This window comes from Haemaphysalis longicornis, unplaced genomic scaffold (assembly GCF_048455015.1).
Source record: "Haemaphysalis longicornis isolate Haplotype H1 unplaced genomic scaffold, Haemaphysalis longicornis Haplotype H1 scaffold_4, whole genome shotgun sequence".
Taxonomy (NCBI): domain Eukaryota; kingdom Metazoa; phylum Arthropoda; class Arachnida; order Ixodida; family Ixodidae; genus Haemaphysalis; species Haemaphysalis longicornis.
This window is the reverse complement of record NW_027526361.1, coordinates 65,528,393-65,545,528: the sequence shown is the minus strand read 5'-3', so window position 1 is coordinate 65,545,528 and position 17,136 is coordinate 65,528,393. Positions and strand designations below refer to the sequence as shown.

General features: G+C 44.8%; 1 long non-coding RNA gene and 1 other non-coding gene across 3 annotated transcripts in view; one reads left to right on the top strand and one right to left on the bottom strand.

The window, feature by feature from the left end:
* LOC144178858 (uncharacterized) overlaps positions 1 to 17,136 on the bottom strand; it is a 723,527-nt gene that overhangs the window by 440,547 nt on the left and 265,844 nt on the right. The window lies entirely within an intron of this gene.
* Trnas-gga (transfer RNA serine (anticodon GGA)) lies at positions 8,006 to 8,078 on the top strand. The gene has a single exon. It is a non-coding gene; the product is annotated as a tRNA-Ser (tRNA).

The following is a 17,136-nucleotide window of genomic DNA, read 5'->3' as shown; positions in this document are numbered from 1 at the left end:
AGCCAGTGCGCGGAAGGATATTTCTGTGCGGTCGTGTTGTGAACATGGTAATTTATTGTTTCAAGTGTCACGCGAAGAAAGTGAAGAAGGGTCTGTATGTTCTCCCCTGTCCTTTAAAGAACATTCTGGTGAAACGCTTTGAAAGTCGTGCACATGCTCGGAAATTTTATTAAGAATATAAGTCTAAACTTCCAAACAACACCTAAACTTCTGTATTTGAGCCGCGACAGTAGATGTAGTCCTTTTTTTCTTCTGTCGCTAGTGCTCTATCACTGTAATTTGTCTTTCAGGAGTTTTTTGCATAAACGTTTCGAACGAACACGTTGAACTTGAATTCTGAAGAGTAGGCACGAACTCTTGAGCAGAAAAAAAAAACGCCCCGATATTTGCTGTCCACTGCTTCTTTTTTGCGCGACGGTTTGAGCGTATTACTCAGTGAGAAGATTTTCTGGGGGAAAAGTTTCAATTGGAATAGTACTGGAAAACGATGACGAATATTCGCTGTGATGTTCAAACCTCTTTTCGAAGTGCGCTTCGGTTGCGGGTGGTTCGGAAATGTCCATTCGTCCTATGCTATTGCTTTTCCTCCATTCATGTATCGCGCCGTATTTCAGAGGAGCCCTCAAGTCAATTTCTGCAACTTTATTTGTGACTCAATTGTGTAGTTCAACAACATGTAGTCAGATATTTTGATATTCTGTTGTGGTCTTCAACTTTAGCTATTTCGCATGTAAAGCCCAAGGAAGAACAATAACTACGGGGGGGGGGGAGGGGGGGGGAGGGTGGATGGTGCTTAGAAGTTACTAAGGGAGAGAGAGAGACAGAGAAAACTTTTATTTGAGCCATGGTTACTGAGGATTGGTGGCGGCTGGGCGGACTCCAGCCGCGACTTCGGTAGCTCTGCGTACCAGGGCCTCCTGAATCTCCTGGCTAGAGCTACCCAACGCCTCTCTCCATAGCTCACTGCTGGAGGTTTGAGGGAAGGGTCGTAAGGGCATGCCCACATGCAATGTTCCCGAGTGGCAAATTGGCCGCATTGGGGACAGTTGGGAGACGGGAATGATGAGGGGTGGATGTGGTGCAGACGAGATCTGCATGGGAAGGAGTCTGTCTGCAAGAATATAATGTTTAAAGCCTAGCTGGAACATGGGCTGATACGCCTTCTCTTAAGTACTGCGGCCACGCCCCTCACCACTTCAACTGCCGCCTTGACAGCAACCACCGGAGCTCGTTCGGCTCCGTCGCCATCGCTAGGAGCTTCTTGCTCACCCGGTCGACACCTTCAATGCTGAAGGCAGCTCAGATTGCACGCGCGGCAGCGGCCTGAACGCCTCCGGCGTGGTTTCTCTCGCCTGGCGCCCGCTCTCCTACTCACGCTCCTGTTTTCCCGGTGAAAGCCTTCTTTCTGATATTTTGTGGAACCCGTTGTGACGTACACAAAATCGTTGGGAAATATAAGAAATATGCATTTTTATTTGTATTTTATCTGCCACCCATGTTCACTGTTCGCCAATCTTCCCGATTTTTGAGACCTTAAAAATAAAAATAACTTCACCAGAGCCCGGCCATTTCAAAGTTTTCCCGCGCGAATGTGTGTGCGGGCGTTTGTACGGCGGATTTGGGAAAACAAGACACTATTTTCAGTAACGTGGATTTAGCACAGGCCTCACTGGTTCCACAGCAGAGATCGTTACTAGGCGGCCTCTATACGAGCTGTACAGAAACTGAGGTTTCGCCGATTTATATAGAAGTTTCACTTTGTCCACCAAGTCCTGGAGGATTCATTGTGGTTCGTAGCTGTGACCTCAACAGAAATCGAACGCTCCGTAAATGTAGACCTTGTTAGCAAAAAATGACCGCGTATCTGCTCATTTCGCTGAAAATGTCATCGAAAGGCGGCAGTATTCTGCCGCCCTGCCAAGGAAACGCCTCTCTGCTCTTTCCCTCCCATCTCACGCTCCATCCCCCCCCCCTCCATCTTGGACGGGAATCATGTGTGATAAAGTTGCCACTCTCTCTCTCTCTCGCTCGCTCCTCCCTCGAAAAGCACGGCGGGGGTCTGCTCAATTCAGTTCCGTTTGACCCCTTGATTGATTGATTGCTTGTAGCGCCTCCTTTGTAACGGGTTACTGACGTGTCGTCTTTCAAAAAAAAATACTAATTGATCTATTTTTTATACTCTTCGTTTAAAACTAGCGCTGCTCTTAGGGCAGGCACAAAATACCTTTTTTCTGTTACAGGTGGTACCTGTCCTAGGAAATATTCCGCTGTCTGGTTTTCGTCCACCACAATTCTAATCTTCTTTTAGTCGCCCAGACACGATTGAAGTTAATTCCCGCCATGCTGCCCTGAAATCCTATGGCTCAAACCCCGTTCCAATTCTCGCGCGCCCTACGGGAACATTTCATCACTACTGGACATGGAATGCCGCCACGAGGACTAGGTTTGCGCGAGAGCGCTTTTTTTTTTTTTTTTTTGCTTTTGAGTCAGAACATTGTTCTCAACGTGTGTTTTTATTCGGTTATCACCAAAACTGGCAGCAACGTATTTCAAATTATAAGAACACTGCAAACACCACTTATGCATTGACCTCTTGGCTGAAATACACGACACCGTTAACAAGTATAAAGTGTGTTGGCATATTTAGTGGTTTAGAAAAGCTTTGCCTACGTAAACTTCGCGTTCAATATTTTATTTTAACGTTCCCTCGGGCGGCTGAATCGAGGCACAGACAGACCGGCAAACGAAAAGTTTCGCGTTTAAGTAGCCCAAGAAAGATTATAATCTTTAAAAAATGCGCTACAATTACACATTTAGATACAAATACACGGCGAACTTCCCAGATTTTTTTTTTTTGGCGGCAAGCAGATAACTAATTCTTTTAAGCGAAGCTTATTACTCAAGTGACCAGCTCAGGAAACGCCTGTTGTCGTTCGTCTGGCTTAAGCAAGTGCATCGTGCGCTCAAGGTCAAGCAACCGCAAGTGCTGTTCTCGGCACCGAGGGAAGCGCCACCAACTCGGGGCTTCTCGTGTCTTTAAAGCACGAGGGTCTGGAAAACGAAGGTCGCGCATTGTGTGCCATTAACACGCGGCCACCACCAACGTCGCATGGCATTAAACACAAGATCTGAATCTCAAGTTTCTACTTCCCATCAATTGTATATGTATTTTCATTGGATTATTTATTAGTAGACACATTTCGAAAGTTCGGTAGAGTCAAAATAATTGTGTGCGCGAGTATGTATGTGGCTTTTTTTTTAGGAATCACTTCCGTCAACGCCCAGAAGAAATAAAATTTGCTCATACCTTCAAGCTAGATGCTGTGACACCTCTATGCCGTACACGATAAACCTGCGCTGTCATCACCTTCAGAGAGGGGAATGACTCAAGCTGTTTACCTTTCCCCGCTAAGTTTGTGTCCAGAATTGTGCGTCTTTCCTCCTTAATACGTAATGCGATTGGGAACTTAGTTGCGTGTGTGAGTGAAACGTTCAATGGAGCCAAGTAAAAACTAATGCAAAAAACAGAAAGGTGGGTGGCATTTTCTCAGCCCGGCAAGCCGAGAGCTGTCACCACTGCTTGGGCCGTTGAGATTTAATATTCCTGAACTTCAAGCCACAGAGGGGAAATATTTCTAAAAAATCCACAAAGGCTGCAGCCTTTGGTTGTGTACGCGCCTGACTGCACTTCCTGTTTTTCTGCACTGATAGCTTTTTCTCAACCGGTGAGGCGTGTCACTGAAAGTGGACAACTTTTCCCAGACCGCCCTTCGAACGACGTCGGTCACAGATGCTCAACCCTGTTGGGCACTTGAACGGCGCGTTGGCGCAAGTTGCTGCTGCCTCGTCGCTGCACAGGCAAGCGTCTTTGACAGCTCATCACTCGCCTTCGCTGGCATCGCGGAAATTTGTCTACGCATCTACGTGTTTACGGTTATTTTACGCAACGTCACTCGTAGTCATCAACGTTGCCCTGGATTAACGTGGCATAAAACAACCGCAAAAGCTGGCAAGCTGTGCCAGTTGTGTTCAGCCAAGACTAATTACTCCATTAAAAAACTGTGAATGTAGGACACGATAATTGAGAGTTCATGGAATTGTCTATTCGCATTTCTGTAGGCAGCGAGCAAGAAAATGCATCGTAGGGACATAAATTTGAAAGGTGATACTCAATATATTTGCAAACATATTACCATTGCGCATGTGCGGCCACCTCCTGGCAATTTCACGCATCATTTATACTTTGCAACATAGGTTGTCTACGGCGTCTCGCATTCATAGGACACAGCTTGAGAAGTGAGAAGCCTAGCTTGAGAAGTGAGAAGCACAGCTTGAGAAGCCTAGTGAAAAAAAAATCGTTTTCAAAACGAAAGAGGACAGGTCTCTTCTGTTGATATAGATGCCCAACGTTCTGTTTCGTGACATGCGAGAAGAGAAGAGGAGGTGGGAACAGACATGCGCTACACATTGAGGTTTTGTTTCGTAAAAACGCAGCCCCTTACTGCACTTTCTTCGACTGCTTCCGTACTCTGTTTTCCGTAATGGTTCTGTAAGGTTTTTACGTCAAAATGCTTAGTGGGAGAAATTGAAGAAAGTGCAGACAGTATTGAAAAAAAAAATAGAGAGAGGGTCATTTTTTCGATGAGACCGGATTCAGCCCTGCGTAATGCTTGGCTTGCCACTAGAGATGTTCGTAAACAAGTAATGAAGGTTCAATGCTAAAATGAATAATACAATGATGCGAAAAAAAAAACGAAAGAAAATATATCAGACGGACACACCCACACGCATATACAAAAAAAAACGGCAGAAGCAGTCACAAACTGGAGTCGAGCCTAGAGTCTTAAAGAAAGCCAACAAGAGCTTTAAAACCCGGCACCGCATTGTCTTTGCTGATACAGGGGTCTAAGAAAGTCCTTCATGCTGACATTTCTCGCCGGTAGTGAACTTCGCGCCGTCATTGGAGCCGACTAGAAACATGGACAAACACAGAACAGGTGTTCAGTGTCCTCTCGTACTGATATGTGCACGTTTATGGCAAGAAGATTGCTAAGAGGTAAATAGTAAAACATGAACGCATTATACATTTGGAAGCCACAACTTATATGAGCACTAAGCGAGGGCAAATACAGCACCTCTGTTACTTAGAACAGCGAAGGCTAATGCACATGCCGAAAATGAAACCCAACACCGTTATTCTGAGCAATATGGGTGAATGGCATTTAATTATGTAAAATGCGAGTGGTTGAGAGTAAAACAATTTGGTGCTATATACGGAGGCTGTGTTATTGGTACGGCAGTTTCGGAAGAGAATAGCACGACGTAGCGCTGATGTGTATAAATGAATTTGCTTGAGCTGATGTGCGCGTGAAACTTAACCTATTGCTCCATCTTAGTGAAGCTTGAAAGAACCGGGGTGGGATTTTTCGCCCATCGTTAGCGTGTTAAACTCCGAAATATTAAATTTCACGCTGTTTTCGTAGTTATTTGGCGGAACCCATCTATTGGTTCTATGTTCTGAGCGCTTCTTGTTTGCTCGCTCTAATATTAACGCAACGTATGTTTACTCTCGCGTCTATATTTGTACGGTCTTTGAAGCAACCTCTGTTTGAGTCACCTTCAACGGAAATAAAAATAATTCAACGCCGGAACTAGCGGGGCGGAGGTTCAGAGTCAAAGTCTAGCGAAGGGACATAAGTATGTAATTCTTAGCACTTGTACCAAAGATGTCCACCCAAGCTAAAATGCACTCAAGCACTCTTGCTTCGGCACTACTAAAGGCACATCACGCCTCATATATGCGGCCCTTTCACAGCAGAGGTCTCTCATGCATCTAGACAGAAGTAGAAGGCTCGAAGGGGCTTTTGGGCAGAGCCTATAAAGCCTCCACGGGCAAAAAGGTCGAATTAATAAACTCGCGTGCATTATGGCTAGCAAATTACTAAGAACTCAAGCTGCTACCAATGCATCTCTGTTCATGTCCAAGAAACACAACTAGCATAAACAGCTACACTGACTCTAGTTCACTCTCTGAAAGTTTGTTTAGTGGCAAGTTTCTTTTGATCTTTTTTTGAAAAATACAATTCTTCAGTACCTATATAGCTTTTGAAAGGTCCGGCAACTGCTAAACTATCATATTTCAACGCTTTTGTTTGAACTTCAGCTACGTTTGGCCACGCGGCAGAGATTTTCGCGACAACTTCTGGCAAGCCGGCTTCCCCTGAGGCCTGCACACGTGCTTTTGTCCTTAGGTTAGGGCGATAAGCGACAATCTCTCAACTCTACATATGCGGGGACGAAACAAACTTCCACCCATCGCACCTAAAACTGATGAAATTATGGACCCAGTGCTGCTCTCAGTGGCGTTGGAAACGCTCTGAGTGGGCCGTCTGGGAGAATGCTTTATCGCCCACTGGGTGATACGAAAGTTTACTGGTTAACGGCTTCAAATAGTGGTGTAGGGCATTTCGATGCTGAAAGTTTAGTGGTGACAATTAAATTTTGAGATTTCCATGCTGGAATTTCGGTGCAAGGACATTTCTGTGGCGGACATGATGCCCGACATTTTTGGGCTTGGTTGTTTAAAATCCCCGTTTGAGACCGTTTGATGTTTGAGACCCTCTGTGAGGATCGGCCACAAAAGTGGGAAAAGTGGGCCACGCGCGGCCGCATGAAGGCGTGGAGAATGAGAAAAAAAGCTGGAGGTCTGGAACACAGTTCGGGCGGCGGCGGAGACCGGTTGCTGACAAGGGGATGAGGCCCGGTGGCGGACCCGCCGTTCCTGTGGCCCAGTTCGAGTGCCAGGGGTTCCAAGCGTGTCCGTAGGGGCCCCCAAACGGGACGGGCCCGCAGACGACCGCAGCGTGATCATACGACTGGCTGAGGCTCGACATCACGGCCCACGGCAGAACCACCACTGCACCCGTCACGTAGAACGTGGTGCTGCTTCTGATGTCTCTCTCGCGCAGAGCTGGCGACTGACGGCCAACGCTCTACCGCGACCGGGACTGGCGACGACCCGCCATCGACTTCGCCAAACATCTACCACAGAGCAGCTGAGAACGTTTTTTTCTCTCACTTGAACTCTAGTTAGGGATATTCGACTCGTGCATTTTTTGGCTGTTGTTGTTCGCTATGGTACCGTTTTTCCGGTTTCTCCCTTTCTCGTAACGTTGTAAATGTGCTCATTATCTTGCCCTTTCTCTCGAGTATCGTTTGTACGCTACATGCACCTACAAGGCAAACGAGTCCATCACACCCTCATTTCTATCCCCCCCCTCGCAGTTATGAGTATTGGGAAGGCATTATAGCCAGCATCGACAGCCGCGACGCCGCCAATCAAATTAGGCTGGATAATAGGGCCCGCCAGGCACTGACTGCCCACAGTGTAGACACTCGACACTCGTAGACACTCGAGTCACGGCCCGGGGGTTTAAAAGAAGGTCCCCTTCACCCCGAGTAGTCCGAGTGGCGCTGGCTACCCCCCCCCCCAAGCACAGTAAACAAAAATACCTTGACATAAATACACCAGAAAGTGGAGGGGAAAATCACCCCGCCGGTAGCGTAGTGGTAATCGCACCAGACCGGTATTCTGGAGGTCGTGGGTTCGGATCCCAACTGGCGGCATTTTTTCTCCACTTTCTTTCCAAATTTTTTACCTATTTCAATGACCTACCACATCCTCCCCTTGGCTTTCCGGGGTTTTCTTGACTGCCAACTCTTATTTCTGTCTTACATCAACGAGCCCCTCATTTCCTATTCTGATGCGCTACATGCATAGCGAGGGCCTCTGTTCTGACAGTCTTGGTGCCATAGGAGTCTTAAGAGGGTTCAACGCTGGTCGACCACTCTTGACATGTCGTAGACACTCGAGTCACGGCCCGGGGGTTAAAAGGAAGGTCCCCTCCACCCCGAGTAGTTCGAGTGGCCCTGGCTACCACCCACAAGCACAGGAAACAAAAATACCTTAACAGAAATACCCCAGAAAGTGGAGGGGAAAATCGCCCCGCCGGTAGCGTAGTGGTTATCGCCCCAGACCGGAATTCTGGAGGTCGTGGGTTCGGATGCCACCTGGCGGGCATTTTTTCTCCACTTTCTTTCTTTCCAAATTCTTTACCTATTTCAATGACCTACCACATCCTCCCCTTGGCTTTCCGAGGTTTTCTTTACTGCCAACTCATATGTATGTATGTATGTATGTATGTATGTATGTATGTATGTATGTATGTATGTATGTATGTATGTATGTATGTATGTATGTATGTATGTATGTATGTATGTATGTATGTATGTATGTATGTATGTATGTATGTATGTATGTATGTATGTATGTATGCATGCATGCATGCACGCAGACATGTATGCTTGCTTGCATTTACGTATGTGCAGGGCTCAGAAGAAACGAACGACAATTTTCCCGGATACGGAGATGATGGCAACTGCTTTTGTGACATCCCCGGTATAATCATTAAGGGCCACCTGCGGACGGCAACACATTAACAGGCAAGTATTATCCAATATATTGGACATTGAAATAAGAGATAAATGGCAAGACCCCCGCACAAGAACGGTTCCTTTCCGCAATAAAACGCAGCTTCTCTCAAGTAGACCACACCAACGACAAAACTGCATGACATTGCTTTAGGCCTGCCTTCTGGAGTCCCATTTTCCCCGATTTGGGAAATCTCATTTCTCCTTATTCGCAAGCATCCAAATCTGGCTCGGTGGGTCAAGAATTTCGTAGAGTGCAGATGCCGTCTTCGACACCAATGCGTGCTTTGTTGCACTTGGCATTTTATACTTTTTCACAGAACAGAATATATATATAAAGCTAGGGTGACCAAGGTGTGTCCATCAACGGAGACTGTGTTGAGAACTGAGATTTCAGAAAAAGGTGCCAAATTTCAGAACTGATTTCAGAAAAAGGTGCCGAATTATTATTTTATCTCACGTATCAACGGACACTAGTATGATGCTGATTTTTTTTATTTATCTGCTGATGCAGTGTGTCACAAAAGTTCTATATAAGGCCTTCGCGAAACAACTGCTTACGTGCCTCCGCATGCATTTTGCCAATGATCGTTAAAACTGTACCAGCCAAACCCTGTTGCAGCCGGAAATAACAAGCGCGTACGCTGGAGTTGGGCTGGAACATTACCGATCACGGCATCGAGCAGTCCGCTGTGTTAGAGTTTCCCCCTTCCTCTTCCCATTATGTGGGCGAAAAAACATAGTGTGGGCGGGAATAGGTAGAGGTAGACGCGCCATCGACGTACCGCACTCAACGGAACGGAACAAATAGGCATCCGATTCCGACAAACAGGCAGCCTAGGAACTAAGAACGCCGCTAAGCAAAAAAGGCGATCGATGTCCTGTTTGTATGGGGTACAGCAACGGACGCTAAAGCCCCAAGTGTGTAGCGGGAGGTGGGCGGGGAAGCTGCCGTATTTTTTCGCCCCACGCAACCATTTCCTTGAATAAACACAGCTCCCCGAAGGTGGCAACACAGCGTGTCACTTGGTGTTTGTTTGCTTGCTATTTATTTCTTCTTTGACCTTCCTATCCACAGGCCTCTTGTTTCCAACTAGAACTATCTGAGGGACTCACGTACACGCCACTAGTCCTGATAATTTTTGGCATTTTCTTTTACTGCGGCGAGCTCCTGAGCACGGTGTTACTGACGCTTGGCGTGGCAAACTTTTAATGGTTCTTTCTTGGCATCGCCCGGTCCTGTGTTCCGTTGAACATCAGGAATAGAAAAAGAGATTAGGGCCTGCCGACAGCCTGTCTTTTCGCTGGTGACTGTACCACGTAGCCTGTAATGGCATATCTTTTTTCCTGTGTCCACCTCGCTCTCTTGGTTTCTGACTGCCCTGCTACAGCATCCCCACACTGCTTCGAACAATAAGTATCCATTTCCGCCTTGTACCGCGTCCTATTTCTCAAAATATTTACTTTTTTTAATTTTGAGTTACTCAAGAGCGCACTAAAGTGACGGTATGATTATAATTTTCTGCGCCATTTTTTTACATTTACATGTTTCACAGTCACACATAAGTTTTGTTTGTCGAGTGTTTTTGTCATAATAAACGGCTCAACGCATGCCCTTTCTCTATTCGGGCACACCTCAAGTCACCACGGGACTAATTTTTGAAGGCTTTCACAGGGCCGACTTTTTTGCCAATTCTACATTCAATTGATCTTCTCGTGCCTTAAGCTAATAGTAGTATTCCGAGAGCATTAAAAATGGCTATCTCTACTTATTTTTTTCTTCAGATATGACTTTTCCTCTTCCCTTGTTAAACACGCAATGATCGGACATTTTAAACTATAGAAACGGCAAAACCGAGTTAACCTGGAATGGTAAATTTTGACCAAATACAGACTTTTTCTCTCATTTTTTCTTGTTTCCTATAACGGAAAGTCGGTGAATCGCATTCAACTCGATTTTCTGTCATTGTTTTCTTGGAAGTGAGGATGTCAGTGAGCCCGCTCTGCACAACATTCACTAGCCTTTGTGGGATGCTTGACGTTAGGAATTCTTTAGTGTCACAACGTCTTCCATCGAAGTCATGCGAAAGTCGGTTCTCCTGCTGCCCATGAAAGCTACAACATGACAGTGTTGGACTATCTCAGGAACCTTAGGGATCCTGATATTGAGCCTCGTGCGCAATCGAAGACTGTACTCGAAGATGATGCCAATTTCGACCAATGGTGAGGGAGTTGACTTGTGCCTTCTTTCCCTTTTCTTCTTTCCGTCGCCACCGATACGTATTCTTCGTCAAGAAACGGCTGATGGCTCCCTCGTCTATTGTTGGATAATGGTGAAAACAGCAATTTGAAGGATATTAGATGCCGGCGAGCATTGCAATTCCTATTGGGTGTGGTTGTCCTCTGGGGCTCCATTTGTCCTGCTCTGCGTAAACGCACATAGCTGAAAGATTGGTGCTCTCTCTTATTTGATGGTAATATCGAGACAGTGGCGTGAATTGCGGAAGGAAGGGACCTGAATATCTGGATACATTTTAAAAAGTTGTGCAGATCCAATTATGGGCCATAACGTCGGGACGACGTTATGGCTGTAATTGATGGCAGCATGAAAATCTTCATGCGCCCTTCGCGGCTGCCGTATCAACCAACGTAGGAGATGACAGTAGCTTTTAAAAAATTCTTGTACTATCTCTGTCTTCAAAATTTAGTTTTCACCCATTTCATGAATAATGTAGAACTTTTTTTGGGCTCTCAGAGTCTTACACAGGTTAAACTTGCAGTCATTGCTTAAATTTAGCCTTAGCACCAACGATTCCCATACCCACTTATGCCCGACACATTTCTGGGAGATTTGCAATAATCCCATGGCTAAAACTCATGCATGTACACTTTTACAGGACAGTTCAGGTGTAACTCAAAGCTTAACTCACTACGTTCAGAAGGCCTGCCTCTTTTAATCGAGGGTGTTCCGATATAAAGTGGATGAGCCACTTCTTGCGTGGTTTGGAGACCCCCCCATTGAAGTCACCAACGGCTATCACCGGAATGTGTTGACAACATTTTACCAGGGCATAGCGCGTGCGAATGCAGTTCCCCGCGTCAGATTTCGGTGTGGTAGGGGATATGTTTACGGTGGAGTTAAGAATTGCGTACTTGTGGCGGTACGCTACACACGTCCACACAGTAAGGACAGTTCTCTTCTTTGAGACAGCGGAGCGTCGACTGGATGAACCACTTTTCTGGTGTAGTGACATCCCCATTCAAGCCACTTACGACTGTCGCCGCACAAACTTACCACCGGCAACGACGGTGTGTGTAGGGGTGCACGGCCAAGCGAGGGAGTATTCATCTTTCCCATGTACCGAACCCCGGGTCACTCCATAATGAGCACCGAAGAGGAGAAGGTCCTGCGTGGCTGCGACTCTCCTGGGTGAACCAGGGACACCGCATATCTGTCAGTATTGTTGATGACTTCGCTGTGGGCATTCCTAAACCATACAAGAAGTGGTTCGTGTAGTTGTCAGCGGCCACCTCGTGGTGTTGTGTTACAATGGCTCTGGTCAGACATAAACGCGGAATGGAACGTGCACACATTTATTTCTGGCAAGGAATGTAGGTAGAACCGTGGATAAAGCAACCTGTCTCTACTAGTTAGCACAAAGTCATTCTTACTGTCATTATCATGACATAAAACAGGGTTTGTGAAGTGCATTTGCTTGTCATTTAGTTAAAGTGGTGGTACTACACCTCTCCGCTGGCCATGGCTTTCGTAGGAAGGAATGACCCTTCATTATTTTATTATTTTTTGACTGTTTATGCTTTAAACGTTTGTTCTAAAATGAAACTTTACTTGTTGTTAGGCGTTCCTGACACACCTTTTGGGCTATATGGCCTGCTAAGTATTTTACCGCATGAAAAATTCAAACCCTTTCCCCTTTCCTCTCTCTTTCTTCCTATAGGTATTTACTCATATATGGTGCACAATACGCACACACCGGTAACGTTGCACGAGTTAGCATATCCCCACTCTGAACTCCCAACAAAACTAACACGCAATGTTTGGAAAGGAGGTCATCCGTGGCGGAACAGTAAATGTTTGTGAAGTAGGATCGCGATAAGGAAGGCCGGTACAGCTTCGTGGTCCCCGTGCAAAAACTCTACATGCGACGTCTGCCGGGCGCACGCGGGCACGCAGTGTTTTTCAATCACCTAATTGCGTGTGGCCTATCGCAACAAGCACGCCGCACTGTTATCGTTTGTGTGCGTGGCTCGCGTGCCGAGTAGTGCGGCCTGTTATTGCGGCTAGTGCAATCTAGAGGACTGAAATATTGCGGTAACACGGTTTTCATTCCGCTAGATTACTTCGGCTGCGGGATGTAGTGCCGTCAACTGGCAACGCCTTCTGGGGTAGCTATTGGCAAACGAAACTGGAACACGAGAAATCTGTGCTCATATGCAGCCCACTTCAAGTCAGTGTTCTAATCTAAAATGCGCACCGAAAATGTGTTATTTGTGGGAGGATTTTGGGGAGACGGATTCACTTTATTGTACAGTACTTACAAAAAGTAGCCAGGTTTTCAGTAGTTTGTCCTCGTGTCAGTTGTCATGTTCAAAGACTTTTGGATAAAACAGTTTTTTTGGCGTTTATTGCCTAGGCTCCTCACGAAAAGAGATAGATGTAGACATTTGAGGGTAGAACTGAAAATTTATCTGTCCGGGAACAATAGGTCGTGAGTCCTAAAATGAAGGAGGAAGAAGAAAATAGCTGATTCCGACAACATAGTAGTAGTAGTAGCCGAAAAAATCAATACGCGTATGGACAGTCGCGCTCAAAACTAAAGATCGTAGTTTCGGGTGGCCAGACATGCATGAAGAAATAAGAAATAATTTAGGAATTTAGAGAAATTTATTTCTGGGTATTCCAAAGCCTCTTCACTAGTTAAAAATATTAAAGTCTGTATCACATCCTAGCTTTTGAATCTATTCAATAGAACTATCTTTCAGTAGATTTATTTATGTATTATTTTATTTATTTATTTATTTATTTATTTATTTATTTATTTATTTATTTATTTATTTATTTATTTATTTATTTATTTATAAAGCAGCAACACATTTCAATGAGAGACTTTAACACAAACGTCGGTGAGAAGCAAAGGAAAGAAAAGTGAGTGGGAAACTTCAGTATAGACAATGCCAACAGTCGAAAAGATACACTGGTGGAATTTGCAAGGAGAAATAACCTGATGTTGATGAACAGAGTATTTTACAAACTACTGAGTAGAAAATGGACATGGAAAAGTCCCAATGTACCACCAAGAACGAAATTGACTTCATTTTAAGTGAGAACCCAGGTATTGTGCAAGACGTCGAGGTCCTAAGTAAAATACGCAGCTGCCGTCACAGGATGGTTACATGCGAGCTAAGGCTGAATCTTAAGAGAGAAAGGAGGAAAGTCGTGAAAAGTAAGAAACCCCACATGGAGTCAGTCAGGGCCAGATCGCAGAAGTTTAAAGTAAATCTTCAAAACAAATTCGCGCTTCTAGACGCGCAGAACTATGTCAGTGTAGACAGGCTAAATGGCAAACCTACATCGGCTCTCAGTGAATCAGCAGCAGCTTCGGAAAAAGCAACATGTAGAGAAAAAATTCATAAACTCACTAAGAAAACGAAGGAACTAATTGCCAAACGTAAGAACATGAAAGCGTGAAGTGGGGCAGATCATATTGAATTATCCGAGCTGTCGAAACTGATAAACAGAAGTTAATGATGATGATAGTTGGGTTTTATTGGCGCAATAAACAGAAGTTAATCAGTTTCGATTCGAGACATCCGGAGTTCTGGTCGGTCTCTCTTAACAGAACTATCTACGGAGACATGCTACGAAGCAAAATACCGGTATTGCTAAAAAGCCTTCACAGATTGGTGAAGGACATAGATACCTTATCAGTTAAACACGTGTGTGAGCTATTCCTTAATAATTAGTTTGAACTTTCCTTCACTTTCTTGTGTCATACACCTGATATTATTAAATAAATTTTGTGTTTGGAAGAATAATACCGATGTAAAAGCATGAAGAATTGTATTGCTCTGTTTTGTATTTGTATCTAGGTGTACATACTTAATACACTTTTGACAAGCGTTGATCGGGATACGTGAGAATGCCAAGTTGATTTTATGCCAAGGTTGTTTAACCTGGGCATACGTGTGCATTTGACATATGTGTGCTTAACCCTGTATTTCTACACGGTTGAAAAAATTAACACATTCTTTTGTCTCTGGTTGACAACACAATGCTGTTGTGTTTGCTGTGCTTAATGTTGACCATGTTACAGAAGGCGGGGGCCTCGTCAAGCTGCCGTTCGATGGCTCTTTCTGCCGTCTCCCCGTGAACCAAAAAAACCTGAAATAAATGAAATAAATAAATGGAAAAAGACATTCGTGCATATAACAAGGCAGTGATGGAAGAAACGCTGCAATAAGGGGAAGCTTCAAAGGGACTAAGAGAAAGCTAGCCATCGGAAAAGACAGGATGTACGCACTCAGAGACGAGCAGGGTAACATTACGCACAACATGGAGGAGATAATACAGACAGCAGAGCGATTCTACACCAGGCTGTATACCAGTGACATTAGACCAAGGGAACCTACTCAGGGTACAAGCTCAACTTGATATTTCCCACTAGTAACTAAAGAGTCGTAAGGAAAGGCTTTGCAAGGTAGGAAGATGGGAAAAGCTGGAGGTCACGACAGCATACCCGTAGATATTTTAAAAGCAGGGAAGAGATATTGTACTGGAAAAGCTTGCTGTACTATTTTCAGAACGATGGAAGACTCAAAAAGTGTTCATAGCCAGGAAAAACGCCAAGATTAGTCTGATTCACACGAAGGGTGATCCCAAGCTCGTCCAGGATTACGAACCCGTCAGCCTACTCTCAATTATTTAGAGGCGTTTTACCAATGCTATAGTTAGCCGCATAGGTGACAGCCTGGATTTCCAACAACCCAGAGAGCAGGCTCGATTTAGCATAGGGTGTTCAGCCATTTATCACGTCCACGTTGTCAATCAAGTGATAGAAAAATTTGCAGATTACATGACACGCTTTGATATGGCATATATAGACTTCGAGAAAGCATTTGATTCCGTATTTACCGCAGCCGTGCTAGAAGCACTAAAAGACCAGAGATTATAGGAAACCTACATAAGACTTCTAGAAAACATATATAAGGGATGCATGGGCAGGATAACCCTCTGCAAGCAAAGCGATAAATTCCCGATCCGAAAGGGACTGAGACAGGGTGATACCATCTCTCTAAAACTATTCGTAGCATGTCTGGAGGGGGTCTTTAAAATGTTTCACTAGGAAAACACAGGATTAAGGATAAACGGAGAACCCTTGAGTCATTTTTAATTTCCGGACGACATAGTATTACTGAGTGAGACTGCAGAACACCTGCAAACAATGCTTGAGGAACTATAATAAGACAGCATTGCTGCAGGGCTAAAAATAAACATGAATAAATCTAGAACATTGAGGAATAAGCAACCAACAACGTTCTCTTAAGTTTAAGAAACGAAACGATATAAGTAAAAGAATATAGCTACCTCGGACAGATGGTTAGGACTCACCCCAACCACGAGAGAGATGTCCGGCGCAGAATAGGTATGTGTTGGCGGGCACTCGGCAAGCACTACCAAATAATAAAAATAGAATACCAATAACTCAAAAAAATTCTACAACCGTCCATTCTGACGGTGATGATATGTGGAGCTGCCACTTGGGGCCATACTAAACAACTAGAAAGCAAACTTAGATTGGCTCAACGGACCTTGGAAGTAGTAATATCAGGAGCAACACTTAGGGACAGTAAACGAGCTACCTGGATCAGAAAACAAACTAGAGTAGAAGATATCATATTTCAAATTAAAAAAAAAGAACTGGACTTGGGCTGGCCATGCAGTCAAACGAACCGACAATCGGTGGACAATTACGGTAACAGAGTGGATACGAAGAGATTGGTCTAGAAGAAGGGGAAGGTCATTAATTGGATGTAGGGAGTGAATAAACAAGTTCGAGGGTAAACTGAGGGCTCGAGCAGCGCAGTACAGGAGAGGGTTGGAAGTCAATAGGAGAGGCCTACGTCGTGAAGTGTACCTGAGTATGCTGATTATGATGATCATTGCTTGATTGAATGATTGACAACATACCGCAATCTATTAAGGTGTAAATTGGCGATCGACCAGATCTTAGAACGTGCTAACGCGGGGTAATGAAGGCAACGCAAAATCAAAAGTGTCAGTGTAAAGCTTGTTGTGGTGGGCTCGTAATATGTATAATGTCTTATATGTATATATTATGTATAAGTCTTGGTTCCTTGGCATTTTTGCCAACGGAGATAAAACCGTTGGGGTGTAAAGGTATACAGCTTTTCTCTAAAAGTATCTTCTCTTTGAAACACTAAGATCTCTAGAGCGAGGCATAAACGAGTGTAACGGTGTTTTTTAGTACGCGTTATGAAGTGCGCCAGCGCGAGGAGTAAACAAGTGTGCCGGTGTTTTAATACCTTGACTACATGAAACGACGATTACAACGACGACAACGATGACAGGAGACGCCAGGGGGGTTTCGCCCCTAAACTGTCACA